Source organism: Ranitomeya imitator, chromosome 1 (assembly GCF_032444005.1).
Source record: "Ranitomeya imitator isolate aRanImi1 chromosome 1, aRanImi1.pri, whole genome shotgun sequence".
Lineage (NCBI taxonomy): Eukaryota > Metazoa > Chordata > Amphibia > Anura > Dendrobatidae > Ranitomeya > Ranitomeya imitator.
The window spans coordinates 1,119,673,597-1,119,692,811 of record NC_091282.1 but is presented as its reverse complement, the minus strand read 5'-3'; the positions used below and the strand labels follow the sequence as shown (position 1 = coordinate 1,119,692,811).

Here is a 19,215-nt window from a genome sequence, read left to right as displayed (position 1 = left end):
GGAGGTCTTTTGCTTGACTTAATATCAAAATAAAGTGGCACATTTCTTTATAGACTCAACATTTAACTATAAGGCAGCTACCCTCAAGATAGAAATTTATATCTTAAGAAAAGTAATATAAAACTAAAACATTCACGTTTGACAGAATTCTGGGGAAAAACAGCTAATAGTTTGCAATATTTTTGTGCAACTTGGAAGTTGTACAAATATATTGTGACTTTTCATCTATAAAATCCCTTTTCAGATGTCACTTTTCAATATTGTGACTCCTCATCTATTCATGCCAGTATCAGCCCGCTACACCAATATGGGCAAAACATCGGCAAGACGGAGCATAGCTACGCCAACCCAGCAAAATCATGTAATGTTATGTTGTGGCGTAACTTACTCCTGAATTGTACTTCAGTCCGTGACCAGAGTACAGTTTTTATAGAAGGCATTTGTAAGATAAGCCTAATTTATTAAGTGTCATGCTTCTGAATTAGACAATTCTTAGGTGCTGACATTCATAAAAAATGCATGTACAACACCAGTCGTTATGAATTTGGATTTATGAGTTGAGGTATGATACATTTTTGCTGATCCTAAATACAGACATAATCCATCTGATGATGCAGCTGCCCATTTTGACATCAATAGGGTTCAGCGAGTTGTCCAAAATAAAGCACCACTGGATTTTTATTGAGTTTTGCTCACTGGTCCTGTCAGTGATAGTGCCTATGAGATTCTGGATCTAGTTTTTTTAGTATATTATTCTGCAGTTTAGCTGGAATTAACTACAGAAAACATTTAATCCTTCTGCAGCTGCACATTCGCTGGACATGTATTTCTAGATTTAAAAATGTAACACACATTGTTTTACCTAAACTGAAAATATGTTGCGAGCAATGCCAGAATATGTCTAAATCCCAAGGAGGACTTTCAGGGATGTAAAATGCAAGTTTCAGATTAGGCTCCTTATGGTGTGGCATACAGCCTAAATGTCACAGATACACTTCTGCTCACCTGTGGCATTTCAGAACTAATAGCAGGGGACAAGATGTTAAAGAAACATGAGAAAACAGCTGACTGTATAAAGAAAAGGACTAAAACAGAATACACAATGACATCAATGAACTTTGATGATGACAGCAGTTTATTTTGCTTCAGTCATCCAGCCTTCACAGTCATAATACACAATGTATATTTCTCAATAAGGAATCAGGACATTTTGGTTTATTTTCTTATTATGCCGTTAAGCATTAAAATTAATTTATTTTATATTTTGATAGACAGGTCTTTTACCAACAATGCAAAACACCAAATTTGTGATTTTTTTTAAATTGATTTTATTTCTTAATTTGTAATGTAGTAATAGGAGGGGTGATTTGAATTTTTATATTGTTTTTAATACTTTTTAAAGCATTTTATTTTATTTTTCTTAGTGATTGTTTGTCCCCTCAGGGGACTTGAACTCGCAATAATCTGTAAACAGCTTATATAGCAAAAAACAAATTATTTTATGAGTGCCAACCACAAGCTGATTTTCATACAAGCTGGCTTTCACAGGAGAACAGACCCCTAGCTGACATGGTGACCCCCTGGTGCCACGTAACCAAATCACAGGCTCAACAATGGGAGCATAGAACAGTGTACCCACCCTGCCAGTGCGCTGTCACCTTCATCAGCAAAGCCTTTATGTCTACCCCATACATGAGAACCTTTCCATGACTGAGAAACAGGCCACACAGTCCCATAAAAACAAAAAATATTATCACTAAACCAGCACACAAAGGAGGCGCCAGGGGCCCCACGACCACAATCAGTGATAAAAAACAGAAGACATTATCCATCTTCTTCAGTAATAACATCAGTGATTAAAAAACAGTTTCATTCCTTACCAACTCACACCCGTGTTCAACATCCTACCAAAAATACAAAAATCTCTGACAAATCCCCATGGACACCTTTTTGTATCATCTACTAATTCAATTGTATCCCCTTTATTGGTCTATTTGGAGAAAATTCTCACCCCCCACCAAAAAATTTGCTGGATACAGGCCACTTTCTCCTGGTTAACAGTCATCTAAACTCAGTCCCCCCCTGAAAATCTACTAGTAACGCTTGACGTCAACAATCTATACACATCCATTACCCATGACAAGGGCCTTAAGGTTATCTCTGACCTTTTATCCAAATCCAACATGAACACAAACTCTACCATTTTCCGCCTTCATATCTTAAGCATAGTATTGCAGGAGAAGTACTTTCATTTGGGGATGGCTGCTACATTCAGAACAGTGGCAGTACAATGGGATCGAACGTAGCCCCAGCCTACATGCGCCACTTTGGAGATCAACATATCTACACCAGTGCCATTTTCCTACAACACTTCATTTGATGGTACACTTAACTTTGTAACATCTGAATTACAATTTACCCTCAATCATGACTTACACAAAATACTCTACCTTGACATACCGCTCTTTAACCCTTCACCACCTTGGGATTTTTCATTTTTTCGTTTTCATTTTTTGCTGCTTCTTATTAACAGAGCCATAACTTTTTTATTTTTCTGTCAATATGGTTGTGTGAGGGACTGTTTTTTCAGGACCAGTTGTACTTTGAATGACATCATTGGTTTTACCATACAGTGTACTGGAAAACTGAAAAAAAAAATCCAAGTGCAGCGAAATTGCAAAAAAAAAAGTATATATATATATATATACATACTTCTCACAAAATTAGAATATCATCAAAATGTTAATTTATTTCAGTTCTTCAATACAAATTGAATCTCATATATTATATAGAGTAATTACAAACAGAGTGATCTATTTCAAGTGATACAGGAAAAGGTATCAACCACTGAGGACTCTCAATTCTAAATATTTTTCTATTTCAAGTGTTCATTTCTGTTAATGTTGATGATTATGGCTTACAGCAAACGAAACCCCAAGAGTCATTATCTCAGTAAATTAGAATAATTAACAAAAAACACCTGCAAAGGATTCCTAAGAGCTTATAAAGATGTCTTAGTCTGTTTCAGTAGGCTCTACAATCATGAGGAACAGGGCCGGCGTCAGCACCCGGCACAGCGGGCAAATGCCGGGGCCCTGGGGAGAGGGGGGGGCCCACTCATGCTGTCATAGATACAGCTGGGAGAGCAGAGCAGGAGATAACATGCTCTCTCCCCCCACAAAGTCACTGCTGGCTGCGTTCTCTTAACCCCTATGTGCCAGCTCTGACACAAGCATCTTCTCACTCAGTCAGTGCAGCCAGGCAGGCACACATAGGGGTTAACAGAAGGCAGCCAGTGTGACATTGTGGGCGGAGAGAGCAGTTCTCTGCTCTCCCCCCTGGGTGGCTGCAGACAGTGCTGAAGTTTATCAGGCAGATTCCGGAGGAGCTCCGTCCTACCAGTGACTGAGTGAGTGTTATGGTATCCAGCAGTGGTTGCAGTTGGACTTGTGGCTCAGTCTGCTGCTGTCTGTCTCCGCTGCCTAAAAATGTGGGTGATGTCTGGAGGAGCAGCTGGTGGGGTGCAGCCTGTAGCCGCCCAGCTCACCCAGAATACATGCATGCTGCACCAAACCTGCACCAGTGGGGTAGGAAGAAGCTTAACCCCTTCCCATCTGTATGAAGGTTATTGCTGAACCTTAAAGATAACAATCCGACCCGCATAAATGGGGTTAACCAGATGCCAGGAGGAAGGGGAGCTGCTGCCATGGATAAAACTGAGCTGTGGGCTGTATGTTGGGGCCCCGTGGCCCCAGGCTGGTGACTGGAGGGACTCTGCCCAGTGCTGGCATGTGGGTGATTTCTGCTCCGGAGTCTCAGCTTCTCTCCTCCACATCACACTGTGCAGTCACAGCAACATTGGTTGTCTCTGTCCAGGTCCCAGCAGCTGCCACTGCTCCCACCAAGGACATGGCATCACTTAACCCTTTCCCTGCAGCCACCGGCAACAAATCCACATTATTCCTTGATTAAATCAGGTTCCAACCCAATAGAGGAGCAGACATTTCCTACTGCCATTAGGGTCCGGGAGGGGGTGACATTGGCTGCCTTGCTACTCTGTAGTGGGGGGTGACAAGTGTAACATGGGGTAACGATGATGGAGAAATGCACAGGATAATAGTGAGAGCGACAGAGGGCAGTGTATGGTATGGAGCAGTCAGGGGGTGGGCTGCAGGATCCCCCCATACTGTACATGACTGCTCAGGACAGGGAGGCGTTTAATGAGCTTCTAATGACAGGGCACTAATTGGGTCATTAGGGTTTGTGGAAAGGATTCAGCATCAGGTCCCTCATTAATGCCCGAGCCGCCTGTTACTTTGTAGCACAGATCTGTTGGGGCTGCAAAACCAAAGTTGTTTATGTAGAAAAGTCTTTGTTTCATAGAAAAACTCAAAACAGAAAAGCACCTCTCCTGTATATATACACTGCACAGCACCTTTCCTCCTGTATATATACACTGCACAGCACCTCTCCTGTATATATACACTGCACAGAACCTTTCCTCCTGTATATATACACTGCAGAATTTACAATAGCTGTCACTCATGTAAGAAGTGAAATCTGGCATTGTACTATACATTTCTCTGCCGTATCTGTGCATCATAAATCGGGGTATGTGTTAAAGGGGAAGGGGGGCCCACTGAGACTCTTTCGCCCGGGGCCCTCGAAAACCTGGAGCCGGCACTGATGAGGAAGACTGCTGACTTGACAGAGGTCTAGAAGGCAGTCATTTTCACACTCTACAAAGAGGGTAAGCCACAAAAGGTCATTGCTAAAGAAGCTGGCTGTTCACAGAGTGCTGTATCTCAGCATATTAAAGTTGAGTTGACGGAAAAGTGTGGTAGAAAAAAGTGCACAAACAGCCAGGATAACTGCAGTCTTGAAAGGATTGTTAAGAAAAGGTCATTCAAAAATTTTGAGGCGATTCACAAGGAGTCATTACTTCAAGAGCCACCACACATAGACACATTCAGGACATGGGCTTCAAGTGTCGCATTCCTTGTGTCAAGCCACTCATGAGCAAAAGACAACGCCAGAAGCATCTTACCTGGGCCAAGGAGAAAAACTGGAGTGTTGCTCAGTAGTCCAAGGTTTTGTTTCAGATGAAGGTAAATTTTACATTTCATTTGGAAATCAAGATCCCAGAGTCTGGAGGAAGAGTGGAGAGGCACACAATCCAAGCTGCTTGACGTCTAGTGTGAAGTGTCCACAATCAGTGATGGTTTGGGGAGCCATGTCATCTGCTGGTGTAGTTCCACTATGTTATATCAAGACTAAAGTCAGTGCAGCCGTCTACCAGGAAATTTTAGGGTACTTCATGATTCTGTGGCCAAGCTTTTTGGAGATGGAAATTTCATTCTCCAACAGGACTTGGTACCTGTCCACACTGCCAAAAGTACCAATATCTGGTTTAAAAACAACAGTATCACTGTGCTTGATTGGCCAGCAAACTCACCTGACTTTAACCCCATAGAGAATCTATGAGTTATTGTCAAGAGGAAGATGAGAGACCCCAGACCAAACAATGCAGATGAGCTGAAGGCTGCTATCAAAGCAACCTGGGTTTTCATAACACTTCATCACTTCATAACATCTCCTAGTTAGGAGTCACTATGTGGCACCTAAGATGCCCCTTTTTGGCTCGGTCCATCGCACCGTGGGCTGCTACACGTGTGGACACTGTGTTGCCTGCGCCAATGTCCTGCGCAGCTCCTCATTCTCCTCGGCAGACGGTAAAAGAAACTTTGATATAAGACATTACATCTCCTGCGGTGCCAAAAATGTGATCTATTATGCTACCTGCAGCTGCCGTCTCATCTATGTAGGCTTAACATCACGTGAATTAAGAGTAAGGGTGAGGGAGCATGTGCGGGACATTGGCGCAGCCAGGACGATAGAGGATGTCTCTCAATTAAAAACTATAGCGAGGCATTTTAAAAAGTACCACAACTGTGACCCTAGCCAGTTCTTGGTAAGGGGAATTGATGTTGTCCACACAGGTATACGAGGGGGTAATATCAAGCAACTCCTTGCCCAACGTGAACTTAAGTGGATTGTGACCCTGGGCACCGTTAGACCTGGTGGCCTTAACGAATCTCTCAATTTTGCTCCGTTCCTGTAGCTCTTTTTAAGATCCTTGGGCTCCCCTCCGTTATTTAGGTGTCTGCTTCACCTTTTTGATTTTGGTTTTAACATTTGTCTTTTTGTGTTCTTTATAGTTTTTTCGTTGATGTTCCTGCTACTCTTTGAATATTTTCCATGACGTTCCTGGTATCCCTTGAAAATACCTTTGGACTCTGACTGGCATGTCACAATACTGGATGGATTCAATGTATGCCTGTATATGAATTATTGCTATAATGGTTTATATGCCAATTGTATATACTTCATGATTATTTCATTACGGATTGTGATTAATTCTGTGTTTGTTGCATATATTGTTCTCCTTAGTGGTTACATGCCTTGTTATTGTTCCGGTTGCAGTGCGCGTGCGCCCGTTTGCTCTTGGCTCCGCCCCTCCTCTGTCCGGCCGTTCGGCTTCCCGGGTCTGTGACTGGTTACCATGGTGTTTCCATGCTCCCACTCACTTGGCTCGGGAGCCTGACTGGGCGGGGTGGTTGCGGCGCCGGGTGCCATGGACGCACGCGCCGCTAACTAGCAGCCGTACTTACTTCCGGGTCACGTGAGTTTCACGCGACCGGAAGTGGGGGATATAAGGCTCCTTCGGTGGAGTTTGTGACACTTCCCCTTGATAAAGCAAACAACGCTGGAGCGAAACGCGCGTCGGGGGTGTCGCCCTTCTCTTTTCGATCCCTGCACCCGGGTAAGAAGTACCTTTTGGATACTGGTCTCACTGTGCCTGTGACGCTATATGCCTTTATTTGACCGGTAGTGATATCAGTCTCCTGGAGTGTGTCCGGTCCTATGGACTGTCAGTTTTGCAGTACTTTCTGCTAGCCCCATCTAGGTCTATACTTTGGACCCAGGGGGATTTTAGCTGGGGTTCATGGGGCTGGATAGGGATATGGTCATCCATTCTGTGCCACTTGCGTTACCTTTGTGCCTATACCATATACACTTTATATAGCTCTGATGACCAATGCGGGTGCTTGGGGTTGTTTTAGTGTCCTTAATTTCATATATGTGTTTGTATATGTTGTCTGTTATATGTTTCAATAAATTTTGTACTTTTTTACGTTTGTCTTTTTGAATGCTCCTTTTGTTCTCCTTGAATAATAGTATCTTTTGGAGTAGGATTTATAGTGTCCAGGACATGGTATTTGGACACTTTGCATTATGAGCCTGGGGGTATATTTAATTTCATAACACTTCAGTAGTGCCACAGGCTGATCACCTCCATGCCATGCCGTAGTGATGCAGTAATTGATGCAAAAGGAGCCCCGACCAAGTATTGAGTGCAATGTACTGAACATACATTTAAGTAGGCCAACATTTCGGATGTTAAAATAATTTTTTCTAGCTGGTGTCATAAAGTGTTCTAAATTACTGAGATAATGACTTTAGGGTTTTCATTGGCTGTAAGCCACAATCATCAACATTGCCAGAAATAAACACTTGAAATAGATCACTCTGTAATGACTCTATATAATTTATGAGTTTCCCTTTTTGTATTGAAGAACTGAAATAAATTAACTTTTTGATGATATTCTAATTTTGTGAGAAGCACCTGTATATATTTTTGCCATGTTCACTAAGTGCTAAAACGGACCTGCCATTATAATTATCCAGGTCTTTACCAGTTCGCAGATACTAAACATGTATAGATTCTTTTTTATTTAAGTGGTGAAAAAAGAAATTCTAAATTTGTTCAAATAAAAAAGGAGCCATTTTATGAAACCCATAACTTCTCCATTTTTGGGATCTGGGGCTGTGTGAGGGCTTTATTTTTTGCATTTTGAGCTGATGTTTTTACCAATACCATTTTGGGGTAGATCGCCTGTTATTGCATTTTATTGCAATGTTGTGGAAAGCAAAAAAAGGTAATTCTGGTATTATTATTTTTTACTCATTATGCTGTTTACCAGTCAGATTAATAATTTTTATATTTCGGTTCAACGGGCATTTCTGAACACAGCAATACCAAATATGTGTATTTTTTATTATTGCTTTATATTGAATTGAGCAAAGTGAGGATGATTTTAACTTTTACATTTTTTTAATAATTTTAAAACTTTTTTTTTACTTTTCACTTGCTACAATAGTCATTTTAGGAGATTTGAAGCCCTACTATGTGTAGCAGAAATGATCATCTGCTATGATCGCCGGCCACAGGACACGATCATAGCAGATCTGCAATGACAAGCACGATGGTCTTCTGCAGGCTCTGATTGTCATGCCAACGCATCTGCGCCCCACGATCACGTTACAAGGCACTGATAGGCAGGGTTTGTGACGCACTTCTGGAGTTCGCATATTAAATGCTGCAGTCAGAGATTAACAGCTGCAGTTAAAATGTTAACAACCATAGGTGGATCGTGATTCTACCCAGGGAGGTTAAGTGCACATGATAGCTGATATAATCTGCTGTCATGTGCCTAAAAAGATACTGTCCCAGCATTACTCATTATCTGCAGGCAAAGATGCGGGCTTGACTTGCTAGCCCTCATCAGAGTCAAGGAGATGACCTTTGACGCACCATGTGTGCCATATATTGTTAATGGGTTGACGCAACATATTCCTTTTTCCTAAAATGTTTTTATTTATTGACGATAACGTATTTTATTCTACTTTCAGTACCTGGTTATAGGGACATCTATCTTGTTTCTGCTTCTGTTAACAGCATTTAGAGATATACTTTGCAGTAACGCAGTAACGACTTAGACAGCATTAGACTGGATAAGTTCACTTAGTGTTCTAGGCCTACTTTAAGACCTGTGCAGATGTCACTGTGCAGGGAGAGAGATGATGTGATCTGTTCCCATCATCACACATGTGATGAAATTGTCCTCTAAAGGCTCTCCATTGTTTTCAGTGGGAAATCTGTGCTGACGTTCATATGACTATGGATTGCCGCAGATTTGAAAAAATAAGATTATATATTAAAGTGGTGTCCAAAAGATTTTTATGTAGAAACAGTGGGAGGACCATGTTTAAATTAACCCTAATTAATGTGACTAATCCACACAGAGACCATCTGCAGTTCAAAGTAGCAATCCACGATAGATGATCAAAGGATACATTTTCTAGTTAAAAGTAGACTCGAAGCATACAGTGGTATAAGAAGTTAATATGGAATGTCACCGCATTTTAATTTTATCCTATACAGATGCCATTTTCATTTATACAAGTCATTGTTAAGAATTAAATTTAAAATACAAACCACCATCGATGTATAGTTTCATCACCAGGATCGCCCGTCCAAAGATTCTGAGTCACTGTGTCACTGAATGCATGGTAACAGCCTGTAACAACAAACATAGATAATATAATTTATCAACAATGTAGATTTAGAGTTTAATACAATTTTTATTCTACTTTACACACTGTTACGTGGTGTGATTCTGTTATATGCATTAAGATACAATATGCCTTTTTAGTTTGGATAAACTTTTTTCTAGAAATCAATAAAGAAAGGACTACTGGGAGTGATCATGATGCCAATCAGTAGTGCCTAGCAATGCAAAACAAATCTTGATCTAAATTAAAGCCTATAATCCCGGCTTCACTGCCTTATGAAGGAAAGGAAATAACTGTGGTCTCATGTTAATAAGTGTAAGATAAATTCATTTAATATTGATAGCATCCACCAGAAACCATCTACACATGTGTATTATTAAACCGAGGATATAAGCAAATACCCTGCAGTAAGTAAATAAATAGTAATAGTACATATGAATAACATAGAGACCTTAGTTGACACTATTTTGATCACAAAAAGAGTAAAAACCATCCCACCGTAACAAGCTATGCCCAATCAGGATGAACCCTATCTCTTGTAGGTCACCACACTGTGTCAGCAGACGTCAAAATAGGCAGGAACAGAGCAGGAATCAGACCTGACTGTTTTATACCTGCCTGTGGAAAGCTATAAACACACGGGACACAGTCCATAAAGGGAATATATGGTAAAATCAATGGTGTCATTCAAAAGTACAACTCGTCTCACAAAAGATAAGCCCTCACATGGCCACATTTATTATTAAAAATAAAAAAGTTATGGCACTGGGAAGAAGGGGAACAAAACATGAAAATGCAAAAATTGAAAATCCCAAGGTCTTGATGGGGTTAAATAAATAGTAAGAATACATGTAAATAATATACAGTACATAGTTTCGTATTTGGAATATCAGTGGCGCTTGCTAAACTGCTTCCTTGCAGCAGATATTGTCACAGTACCACTTTTCTGTGTCATATACTGAAAATAATATAGATAATGGTATATCTGCGCTAGGAATAATCCCCTTTTGTTTATATAAGACAATAAACCGAAGAGCAGCCTCTCTTGTTTCAGTTGCCAACTAGTCCCAATTATATCTAGGATTTTACCTTATTGGACACAGTGAAGACCTTCAGTTTTTTTCTCCCCGTACCCACTAGGCTCCTTTCAATGTAGTTCTCATCCAAATTTGGATACTATGAAATTAACGTGTAACATGTTCTTTAGTATTATGGAGGCGCACAGATCCTCCCAGAAAAGTATATAAAATCTATATATAGAAACACATAAAAACACATAAAAAACAAATGTATTTTTAGCTCGAGTTTTTGAGGTATTACCAGAGAAGAAGTTACCTCCTATGATCCGATTTGTTTCTCCGCTCTTTTGTAGCTGTGATTAAAAAGTCCTTATAATATATCCTGATGTCCAGGTAAGTTTATCGCACAACTCCTGTGGGTGGTGAGCGCTGCCCCGGCCGGTAGCAGTGCTCCAACACACCCATTGCTTGCAGTCGATAGCATGGGGTGGCTGCGCACCGTGAGTATTAGCCGCTCGGTCTCCTAGCAATGCAGGACCTAGCGTGATGTCACAGTCACGTGTTAACACACGTGACTGGCTATGGATAGCGCGATGGACCAAAAAACTGACGCATTTCGGAATAAACATATTCCATCCTCAGGGATGGTCCATGGAAGAGTATATGCCCTTTTATTCACAGCCGCAGTCGCTTAACCCCTTCATGTGGTAAAGGCGAACAGTTCAATCTCGCTGTTCAGACCTTTCGGCATAAGAGTATCCAATTCAAAAATCATCCTGCTCTCTTCTCTTGACATTTGTTTAATGTAGTCTCCTTTCCGCCAGCTTTTGTTCACTATTTTTAGGCCCGTAATGATGGTGCATTTTATGACACTTCCATGTTGATTCAGAAAGTGCTTTGATAATGGATGGCCCTGGAATTTCTTTTTTATATTTCTCAAGTGTTCATTTATTCTTATGTATAATGGCATCTTTGTTCTCCCTATATATAATTTATTACATGGGCACTTTAGGGAGTAAATAACTACTTTAGTGTCACATGATGTATGATCTTTAATGATCCATTCATTCGGCCCTTTTGCAAGCGACAGTTGTTTCTTATAATTTAGTCGCTTACAAGGTTTACACTTGAGACATGGATAAAATCCTGGATGTGTGCTGTAGGGGAGATGCATGGTAAGGGCTTGTGGATTCGGAACCATGGGGGCTATTTTGTTAGCCAAACAATTAGCTTTTCTATATACAAACACTGGATGTTCCGATATTTTTTCTCCTATAATTTTATCGTCTTTTAGGATGTCCCAGTGTTTCTTTACTATCCTTTTGAACAGGTAAGTATTGGCGTTGTATTGTGTGATTATAGGGACCACCACGGATATCTTTTGATTACCATTTTCTTTATTTTGTAGTAATTGGGCTCTTGGCAGCCCTTCAACTAGTTCTTTTGTCCTAGAAAGATGGTCCTGAGAATAACTCTTTTGAATGAATGTAGTGGTTAGAATCCCCACTTCCTGATTAAAATCCTGTATATTTGAACAGTTCCTATGGGCCCGAATGAATTGACTTCTTGGAACATTTGTTAACCAGCTGGGGAGGTGACAGTTGTCAAGAGATATATAGTTGTTAGCATCAGTGGGTTTATGGAAAGTCTTTGTGTGGATTTTCCCATTATCGATAAAAATAGTTAAATATAAAAACTTATAGATTCGGAACTAGTGGTGCCCATAAAATTTAAAAAATACTCATTTTCATTTAAATTAGTGATAAAATTAGACAAGGGGTACCAGGTTCGCACCAAGTTATGCAAACTTATATGTAGGGAAATGGGAACATCATACTATTTACAGTAAGGGTCCTAGTTGTGTGAACCTGGTACTCTGGCAAATTTTATTGATGACATTGTTTTTATATGGTCTTGGGGCCCAGAGTCATTGTCTAGGATCTGTGCGCCTCCATAATACTAAAGAACATTTTACACGTTAATTTCATAGTATCCAAATTTGGATGAGAACTACATTGAAAGGAGCCTAGTGGGTACGGGGAGAAAAAAACTGAAGGTCTTCACTGTGTCCAATAAGGTAAAATCCTAGATATAATTGGGAATAGTTGGCAACTGAAACAAGAGAGGCTGCTCTTCGGTTTATTGTCTTAGGCTGGTTTCACACTTGCATTTTGATCTGCAGCGTTTTAAACGCAAACGCATTTGGTGCAAAAACATGTTTAAATGCGTTTAAACGCTGCGTTTTTAGGCGCATGCGTTTTTGCATGTTTTAATGCAAACGCGGCGTTTTGACGCATTTACAAGCATTTTTTCCTGCGTTTGCATTTTTTAAACGCATGATGAGAAGTGTGTGACAGCTGCCAATCATCAAAATCAACTAGAAAACCCACTATAAGCAGAGATACCTAGGGTTAGGGTAAGGGTTAGGGTTAGGATCCCTAGTAACCCTAGGGATCCTAACCCTAACCCTAACCCTAAAACACAAACTCTAACCCTAACACAAACTCTAACACAAACTCTAACAAACTCTAACCCAAACTCTAACCCTAACACAAACTCTAACCCTAACACAAACTCTAACACAAACTCTAACCCTAACCCTAACCCTAAAACACAAACTCTAACCCTAACCCTAACCCAAACTCTAACCCTACCCCTAACCCTAACACAAACTCTAACACAAACTCTAACCCTAACCCTAACCCTAAAACACAAACTCTAACCCTAACCCTAACTCTAAAACACAAACTCTAACCCTAATACAAACTCTAACACAAACTCTAACAAACTCTAACACAAACTCTAACCCAAACTCTAACCTAACCCTAACACAAACTCTAACAAACTCTAACACAAACTCTAACCCTAACCCTAACACAAACGCTAACAAACTCTAACACAAACTCTAACCCTAACCCTAACCCTAACCTTAAAACACAAACCCTAACCCTAACCCTAAAACACAAACTCTAACCCTAACCTTAACCCTAACCCTAAAACACAAACTCTAACCCTAACCCAAACTATAACCCTAACCATAACCCTAACCCTAACACAAACTGTAACACAAACTCTAACACAAACTCTAACACAAACTCTAACCCCAATCCTAACCCTAAAACACAAACTCTAACCCTAACCCAAACTCTAACCCTAACCCTGACTCTAACACAAACTCTAATACAAACTCTAACCCTAACCCTAAAACACAAACTCTAACCCTAACCCTAACCCTAAAACACAAACTCTAACCCTAACCCAAACTCTAACCCTAACCCTAACTCTAACACAAACTCTAATACAAACTCTAACCCTAACCCTAACCCTAAAACACAAACTCTAACCCTAACCCTAACCCTAAAACACAAACTCTAACCCTAACCCAAACTCTAACCCTAACCCTAACTCTAACACAAACTCTAATACAAACTCTAACCCTAACCCTAACCCTAAAACACAAACTCTAACCCTAACCCTAACCCTAAAACACAAACTCTAACCCTAACCCTAGGGATCCTAACCCTAACCCTTAGGGTTAGGGTTAGGATCCCTAGGGTTAGGGTTATGGTTAGGTTTTGGGGGTGGCTTATCAGTGTGTATTCTTGTGTTTTTCTATAAAAACGCATGCGTTTAAAAAATGCATGCAAACGCATGTGCTTAAAAACGCATGCATTTACACAGACATCAATACTTTTTTTGCCGCAAAAAAATGCATGCGTTTTTTTGCCGCAAAAAAAGCCGCTAAAATTACTACATGTTGCATTTCTGCAATACAACACATGCAGAGAAAAAACGCATGTGTTGCAAAAATGCATCAAAACGCATGCAAAAACGCATGCGTTTTTAATGTTAAGTATAGGAAAAAAACACATGCTTTTTTGCGTTTTTTAGCGCAAAAACGCAAATAAAAAAACGCAAATGTGAAACCAGCCTTATATAAACAAAAGGAAATTATTCCTAGCGCAGATATACCATTATCTATAATATACAGTACATAGTTGACACTATTTTGATCAAAAGAGCATAAGAGCCATCCCACCGTGACAAGGTGAACCTTGCCAGGATGGTCTAGTCTGCTGACATTCAGTGAGGTGAACTACAAGAGACAGGATTCATCTTGATTAGTCACCCCTTATTCGGATGGCTTTTATGGTCTTTTGATCAAAATAATGTCAACTCAGTACCCTAAGTCATTTACATCTAATATTTACTTTCGGAGTATTTGCTCATTTTGTTTTTATCTTAGGATTTGTCCGTTAAATGCCACAGTGTGAATGTGCACATACACAATTCACTTATACCAACACATGTTCTGGTTCACTTCTTTGCTTTTACTACTATACTACAGTATAGCCCAAAACTAGATATGTTCTTGTTCATCTGACCTATGAAATCAACACCTGATATTTAAATAATTGTGTGGCATGAACACGAAAATTACATAGCACAATATAGAATAAGGAGACACCACAAACTTTATTTTATCAATGGGGGAAAGTCAGCACATGGCTGCAGTCTTTACAGTACAATCATGTTCTATGGAAACACACTGTATGGAGATAGTTGATAAAGCATACTTTCTGAAAACTACACGTGTTAGCTGTAAAACCACAGGTTGGAGCTCTCTGGTTAAGATTATACCAAACAAACACTGAAACATTTCATATTTCATATTTTTAGGGAGCCCATTTATATGAAATATAGTCATTACTAACCTTTTTCTTTTGTTAATAATTTCAGTTTGGAGAAAAAAGATATATACTAGAATTTGTTGGTAACAAAGACAAAGTTTCTGTGTAAGCTGTGATCTTGGAAATTACTGATATTTTAATGACAGACCAGTACATAATCCTTATATATTATTTCTAAACACTCTATTTCGGTGATTACTTTGTATCGCCGTTCATACTGCACCCACACACACAAATGATACACCATTTGAAAGGTAAACTTGCCCCCTTCAGCAAGAAAATAGCCAAACAAACCACACATCCATGATGTGATCACAAAATACAGTTTAAACATTAATTTTCATAAACCTGTAGTAAGGAAAAATGACCTGCAGGTGGCACCGCACTACCTCAAAGCACACTACCACAAAGCTGTTACAGACATCAAATCCTAACATTTGCCTTGGGGGCTTTCCAGCTTGCCGAACTCCTTGGAACTCATTGCCCAGCCGATTTCAGGCACATTGGAGGATTGCACACTTCACTGCAGGCGAGTCACATATGCAAATACATTTGTAAGCATTCTCTGCCTATTCAATTGCACACTTGCTCCGTTTATACTCCACCGACACACACAAATGATGCACCACTTCAAAGGTCAATTAACCTGCAGATGGCAGTTGCCTTGGGGTCTTTCCAGCTTGCCGAAGTGCTTGCCCAGCCTATTTAAAGGCAAATTTGCGGATTGCACACTCCACTGCAGATGATTCACATATGCAAACACATTTGTATACATGCACTGCTTTTTCATTGATTACTTTGCCCCACACACACAAACAATACACCATTTGAAAGTTAAACCTGCCCCCTTCAGCATGAAAAGACACAAACAAACCACACATTCATGATTTGATCAATAAATACAGTTTAAACATTCATTTTCAGAAACCTGTAGAAAAAAACAATAACCTGCAGGTGGCACCACAACCTCAAGTTGCTCCGTTTATACTCCACCAACACACACAAATGATACACCATTTCAAATTACCTGCAGGTGGCATTTACCTTGGGGTCTTTCCAGCTTGCCGAAGTGCTTGCCCAGCCTATTTCAGGCAAATTCGAGGATTGCACACTTCATTGCAGATGAGTCACATATGCAAACACATTTGTAAACATGCACTGCTTTTTCAGTCAGGGCCGGAGTCAGCACCCGGCTCACCCGGGCAAGTGCCGGGGCCCTGAGCAGGCAGGGGGCCCAATTGCCATCAGGGATGCTGGCGTGCTATGGGAGCTTAGTGCCAGCCCCCAAGAGTGGACACCCCCCTGCCGCTATGGGCCCCGGCACTTGCGATACTTACCTCCCTGTTCAAGCGATGATGTAACCAGTGTGCGCCCTCTGCCTGAGCAGTTACAGCACAGAGAGCAGGAAGACGCAATACTGAGGAGTCCAAAGCAGAGCAGCGACAAGCAACGAGAGGTGAACATTTCATTTTTTTATATTTGGAGCAATATATGGGGACCATCAGAAGGGGCCCATATATGGAGCATTATATGGGGCTAATTCTATATGGAGTATCTTATGGGGCCAATTCTTTAGGGAGCATCTTATGGGGCCAATTTAATATGGAGCATCTTATGGGGCCAATTTAATATGGAGCACCTTATGGGGCCAATTCTATGTGGAGCTTCTTATGGGGCCAATTCTATATGGAGCTTCCTAATGGGGCCAATTCTATATGGAGCTTCTTATGGGGCCAATTCTTTAGGGAGCATCTTATGGGGCCAATTTAATATGGAGCATCTTATGGGGCCAATTTAATATGGAGCACCTTATGGGGCCAATTCTATGTGGAGCTTCTTATGGGGCCAATTCTATATGGAGCTTCTTAATGGGGCCAATTCTATATGGAGCTTCTTATGGGGCCAATTCTATATGGAGCTTCTTATGGGGCCAATTCTCTATGGAGCATCTTATGGGATCAATTCAATATGGAGCAGCATATGGGGCTAATTACAAATGGAGCAGTATATGGGGCCAATTACATATGGAGCAGTATATGGGGCCAATAATATATGAAGCATCTTATGGGACTAATTATATATGGAGCATTTGATATGGCCAATTATATATGGAGCATTATATGGGGCCCATTATACATGAAGCATCTTATGGGGCCAATTATTTTTGGAGCATTATATGGGGCCAATCATATACTGTAAGGAGCATTATATGGGACCCATTATGTAAAGAGCACTATATGGGGCCCAATCTGTATATAGCATCATATGGGGCCCATTCTGTATGGAGCAATATATGGGACTCAGTATACTGTATGGGGCCGATCATATACTGTATGGAGTATTAAATGAGGCCCATTATATATGAAGCAATAGATGGGGCCCATCATATACTGTATGGAGAATTATATGTGGCTCATTATTCTGTATGGAGTACTACATGCTCCCCATTATACTGTATGGAGCAATATATGGAGCTCATTATTCTGTTTGGAGCATAAAATAGGGCTCATTATTCTGTTTGGAGCAATATATGCGGCTCATTATTCTGTATAGAGGACTATGTGGTGCCAATTATACTGTATTAGATGGTAGCCTGATTCTAACGCATCGGGTATTCTAGAATATGTATGTAGTTTATTTATGAAGATTTTAGAATAATACATTGAATACACAGGATTCGGCCGGCCGTGACCAATTAGCGAAAGCGAAACATGGTTCAAATACCGTGCCAATTTGCGGCTGGACTGTGCCTGTTGCTGATTGTTCGCGGCCGGCCACGTAGTATATAGCGCAGCCACGTAGTATATAGCACAGCCCACGGAGTATATAGCACAGCCCATTTAGTATATAGCACAGCCCACGTAGTATATAACATAGCCCACGGAGTATATAGCACAGCCACATAGTATATAGCACAGCCCACGGAGTGTATAACAGCCCACATAGCATATAACTCAGCCACGTAGTATATAACAGCCCACACATACAGTATATACCACAGTCCACATAGTGTATAGCACAGCCCAGTAGTGTATAACACAGGCCATGTAGTATATAACAGCCCACGTAGTGTATAACACAGCCCACGTAGTATATAGCACAGCCCACATGGTATATAGCACAGCCACGTAGTATAGTGCACAGCCACGTAGTATATTGCACAGCCACATAGTATATTGCACAGCCCACGTAGTATATTGCGCAGGCCACGTAGTATATAACACACCCCACGTAGTATATTGCACAGCCCACGTAGTATATTGCACAGCCCACGTAGAATATTGCACAGCCACATAGTATATTGCACAGCCACGTAGTATATTGCACAGCCCACGTAGTATATTGCACAGCCCACGTAGTATATTGCACAGCCCACATAGTATATAGCAATGTGGGCATCATGTCCCTGTTTAAAAAAATAATTAAAATAAAAAATAGTTATATACTCACCTTCCGTTGGCCCCCGGATCCAGGCGAAGCATTTACCGATGCTCCTCGCGCCCTCTGGTCCCAAGAGTGCATTGTGGTCTCGCGAGATGATGATGTAGCGAGACCACTACATCATCATCTCGTGAGATCGCAATGCATGGAGCAGTCATTGGAGCGTGGCGAGGAGCGGGAAAGGCCTGTTCTGGATCCGAAGGGCCAATGGATGGTGAGTATATAACTATTTTTTATTTTTTTTATTATTTTTAACATTAGATCTTTTTACTATTGATGCTCCATAGGCAGCATCAATAGTAAAAAGTTGGTCACACAGGGTTAAGAGCAGCGTTAACGGAGTGTTACACCGCGGCATAACGTGGTCCGTTAACGCTGCCATTAACCCTGTGTGAGCACTGACTGGAGGGTAGTATGGAGCGGGCACTGACTGCGGGGAGTAAGGAGCGGCCATTTTGCCACCGGACTGTGCCCGTCACAGATTTTGCCACGACCAATCAGCGACTAGGGATTTCAATTACAGACAGACAGACAGAAAGACAGAAGTGTCCCTTCAGTTATATAGTAGATGGAGCACTATATGGGGCCATTATACTGTATAGGGCAATATATGGGGCTCATGTATATCGGACTATATTGTCCGGTTT

The 19,215-nt window shown here is 40.9% G+C and overlaps 1 protein-coding gene across 2 annotated transcripts in view; it reads right to left on the bottom strand.

Moving 5' to 3' along the window:
• Positions 1-19,215, bottom strand: part of SGCZ (sarcoglycan zeta) — a 2,021,747-nt gene that overhangs the window by 1,543,489 nt on the left and 459,043 nt on the right. For both annotated transcript variants that reach the window (XM_069744428.1, XM_069744427.1), the window contains one exon: positions 9,341-9,422. The gene's annotated coding sequence lies outside the window, so the exon portion shown is untranslated. The remainder of the gene's footprint in view (positions 1-9,340; positions 9,423-19,215) is intronic.